At 36.1% G+C, this 4,440-nt stretch overlaps 1 long non-coding RNA gene across 1 annotated transcript; it reads left to right on the top strand.

The window, feature by feature from the left end:
• Positions 1 to 264: 264 nt before the first annotated feature.
• Positions 265 to 948, top strand: LOC311064204. Its single transcript, XR_014602693.1, has 3 exons — positions 265 to 403; positions 674 to 783; positions 899 to 948. It is a non-coding gene; the product is annotated as an uncharacterized lncRNA (long non-coding RNA).
• Positions 949 to 4,440: the final 3,492 nt, after the last annotated feature.

Here is a 4,440-nt window from a genome sequence, read left to right as displayed (position 1 = left end):
CAAGAAATTGCCACAGACATGGACAAGTCTTATGACGTGTTGGTGACTCCTGGTTGTGAAGCGTTGTGAGCTTGTAGATCAGCTATTTTCAGTGAAGAGATGTGGTGTAGAGGGTAAAAGGAGGGGTCCTAGTATAGTATAGAGCCCTGGGGGACCCCGGTCAATGAATTACATAGGGTTAATTGATAACTAATCAACATGTTAGAATTGATCATCAGTGCATTGAAAAGCCATCAGTAAAACTCCTGTTTGATGTTTAGTCAAGTCCTGTCCCAGTGCATGGAAGACGTTTGGAAGCAGCTGTTATTACAAAACTACTGAATGGAAAACCTGGCAGGAACATAGAGAGCTATGTCTGAAGACAGGAGCAGATCTGGTGATCATTAACAGTAAAGAAGAACAGGTAGTGTGTGTGTGTGTGTGTGTGTGTGTGTGTGTGTGTGTGTGTGTGTGTGTGTGTGTGTGTGTGTGTGTGTGTGTGTGTGTGTGTGTGTGTGTGTGTGTGTGTGCGTGCGTGCGTGCGCGTGCGCGTGCGTGTGTGTCAGGTGACACATAACTATGTGTTCACTATAATCACAGAATTACATGCATGTGATGTAATTCTGTGATTATAGTGAAAACCTGAACGTATCAGAGAAACTTTATTATGTTTCAATCATGTACAATTGATCAGGAATTCATCAGAGGATTGACCACTGGGGATGTGACTGGATCATACATTGGTCTGAAAAGGATTGCTAGTAATTGGATCTGGTTGGACGGAACTCCACTGACAACAACACAGTGAGTGAGACAATTTACATTTTGTTCTATTGTCGTTCTATCAAAGTCACTGTATGTGAGAGACTGAGTGGATGTGATTACTGTAGTAATACACATCATGTTGTTTACTCTGCAGGTACTGGGGCAGTGGAGAGCCTGAGAACCATGAAGACTACAACTGTGCATACTCGTACCGTCATGGAGAATGGGGGAATAGGAGGAAGTGTTCATATACCCGCTACGGTATCTGTGAGAAGTGATGTTTCTCTTAACTTCATTGATGAAACTGCAGCTTAGTGTTCTGCTTTGTCAAGTTAAACAGTAAAATTGTAAAAAGAAAAATCTAACATTTTATTGTACAGAAGTACAAACAGTGTACCATTACTCACCTAAAGGATCAGTGAGAGGCAGGAGCAAGAGAGTTAATCAAACGAATCCATTTAATTTATTATAAAAATAGTCAATGATTGAAAATGTCTTAAAATAATCTATTAATAATCAATCTCTATTTTGGGTTTGTCATTACAGGTGAAAAGTATAAAAAGGTATTCAAACATTTTAGAAAACAGTGAAAATATCATATTTATGAGCAATGAGCTCGTAGAGCGGCTATTTTGTGTGCGAAAAATAAATGAATAATTGTCTTTTTTAAATGTGCTTCTCGATAATTCAAATAATTGAAAATGTAATCAATAAGAAATTAATCAATAGTTGTATTCCTGTGGTGAGAAGTGATGTTTCTCTTAACTTCATTGATGAAACTGCAGCTTAGTTTTCTGCTTTGTCAAAACAGTAGTTTAAAAAACTCAAATATTTTATTGTACAGAAGTACAAACTCTTATCGTAATCACATTAAAGGATTAGTTCACCCCAAAAATGTCTTATTTCCTATCAATTACACACCCCTTGAAGCCTTGAATTCATGGAGATATTTTGTTTTTTGTCTCATTCCTAAGACAATAATTTGTTGACCGGCAGAGTCTCTACAAGTCTCCTACCGGAGAACTATTATGACTGACTGTCATAATGTTGTTCTTGTTCTCTCTGTGCTAATGTGTGAGATGTAAACCATTATTATAACTATTGACCAGTGGTGGAAAAAGTATTCACATGTTTTACTCAAGTAAAAGTATCAATACTGGAATGTAGAAATACTCCGTTACAAGTAAAAGTCTGTAATTCAAAATTGACTTACAGTACAAAAGTATTGGTATCAGAATGTACTTAAAGTACAAAAGTAAAAGTACTGATAATGCAGAATGTCCCATTTCACAAGTTTTCAAATGTATAAAATGTATGAAAAATCTTTTGAAAATAGCAGATCTATAAGCTCACAATGCGTCGTATCACGACGCATTGTGAGCTTGTAGATCGGATATTTTCAAATGGCCGAAATGTCTATAGTGCGTGCCAACGCGTCGTCACCACGGGGGGCGTGGCATAGTAGCTGCAGACAAATCCAAATGACACTTGTTGACGCCCCCTTCAGGATTTGTGGCACACACTGTAGGGCTGAAGTGATTAATGTATGTTTTGTAATAATCAAAATCTACAAAGTAACTAGTTACTAAAACTTTCAAATAATTGTAGTAGAGTAGAAGTATAACATTTGCCTCTGAGATGTAGTGGAGTAGATGTAAAAGTACTGACAATTGGAGATACTCCAGTAAAGTAAAAAATACCTTAACATTTTAAGTACAGTACTTGAGTAAATGTACTTAGTTACTTTACACCACTGCTATTGACTAACTGTGGAGGATAAATGAACATCTTGCCAGCTGTGATTCATGTAGAATAATACACCATACTTCTTTTGTGATAAACTAGGATATCGTGGCTGTCGGGTGGAAACCTTGTATGTTCAAAACCACTAGTTTTCAGGAAATGTAAAAAAAAAAAAAAAAAAGAGCCTGTGTTCCAATGATCAGTGTTCTTTTTGGACCAATACTTCTTCTTGGGGTCATTTTGATTTAGATTTATCTTAAGTTTATCTCCTTCCCATGAGATGGGAAGATAATATTAAGTGGTTAATGCATAATGTACATTTTCCATTCCTAGAAATGTAGTGGAATTAAAAGTACAATATTTTTCTTTGAGTTAGTAGTGGAGTTAAAGTCACCCAAAGTATCTAGAAATTATTTAAAAAAAAGTACAGTACTCAAGTAAATGTACTTGGTACTGTCCACCATTGATAATAACTACATTGGTTCCATTAGAACACAGGTTTATTTTATTTTTCATTTCCATTTACAGTGATGACATGTCGAGTGATTTCACTTATTTTCTGATATATATTTGACCTGTTTTTTCTTTTTTTTTCCTTTTATTGATACAGTGTAAGTTTAATAATTGTTTATTTCTAATAGTTAGGCCTATATCAGAGAGAATAGCCTGAAGGCAGAGATAACATTTTCGGCCCTGTCTGTTTGTCTGTCTGTGAATAGATAATCTCAGGCAATATTGGGCCGATCGCTGTAAAACTTCGCTTCTAAATCCAAGAATCGATTTTTTTGGTTCAAATCGGCCTCATGGTGGCGCTATAACGTGTCACTTCAAGTTTCGGCCTATAACGCTTGAACCATAGGTTGTACAATAATTTAAAAAAAAGAAAACCTTAGATGATGACGCAACTTCCCATCTATGTATATACTCCCCATTTGCGCCTGACAAGATTTTCCACCATTTTGTGTTTTCTTCAGACACACTTTTTGCTACTAAAGATGATCAGTATCAGTCCCTTTTTTTTGTATTCCATTCCGATTGGCTATGAGCTAATGTCAGACTGAAGCTGCGTAGCTTCAGTCTGATAATCAGGCTAAGTGAGAACGGCTCTTCCAGTGGGTAGGATTACCGGGTCATTGAAAAACCACACGGCTGGGGAGTGCCATCACGTCAAAACGGTGCTTTGGCCCCAACTTGTTACTATTGAGTGACATTATAATGAGAATTCAGACAGACAAACCCTACATCACAATCTACAGCTGTGTGTATGATATTTAACTATTTAAGCCCGGTTTTATACTTCACTGTACAATGCTGTCCCATAGCAAAAAAAAAAGCAGATCTACAAGCAATTTTACAAATTCTACCCATTTACAAATAATGAATGTGGTTAAGTAGCCTACTCTTTCTTTTATTCTAAATGTTGCAACATAATTATGCTATTTGTCTGTGTTTGGTATTTTGCCTTTATTTTTTATCTTATTATATTGTTATTGTTGTCACAGTGTTGACATTTTAAGTAGAATAATTTCACTGTCTATGATGTTGTCATTGCTGTATTGTAAGTACATGTGATATCAAACCTTTACTGTTAGAATGATTCATTAATAATGTGTTGTATTGTAACCAGGTTAATTATCAACTTGTAAACTGGGCAGTGAAAATATTTAATAAATCTTTACTTGACAACAGCATTGTTCAAGTCTATTCATTGAGTATGACAGTGGTCCTTGAGGGGGTCCCAGGGGGTCCCCAGCAAATTGTGTTAACATAGCATCACAATCAGTTTAACTTTAACCACTTTAATCCTATACACAATGGCTATTTAAAAAATAGCCGATCTACAAGCTCACAAGGCGTCACAGGCAGCACATTGTGATGTTGTAGATCTGCTTTGTTTTGATCATTTAACAACACACATCTTGTATGGGTGTCTCTGGCACAATATTTTCAGAT

The sequence above is a fragment of the Gymnoscopelus microlampas genome (assembly GCF_963454915.1).
Source record: "Gymnoscopelus microlampas genome assembly, chromosome: 2".
Lineage (NCBI taxonomy): Eukaryota > Metazoa > Chordata > Actinopteri > Myctophiformes > Myctophidae > Gymnoscopelus > Gymnoscopelus microlampas.
Note: the sequence above shows the minus strand (reverse complement) of the source record. Positions and strands in the feature narration are given on the sequence as shown.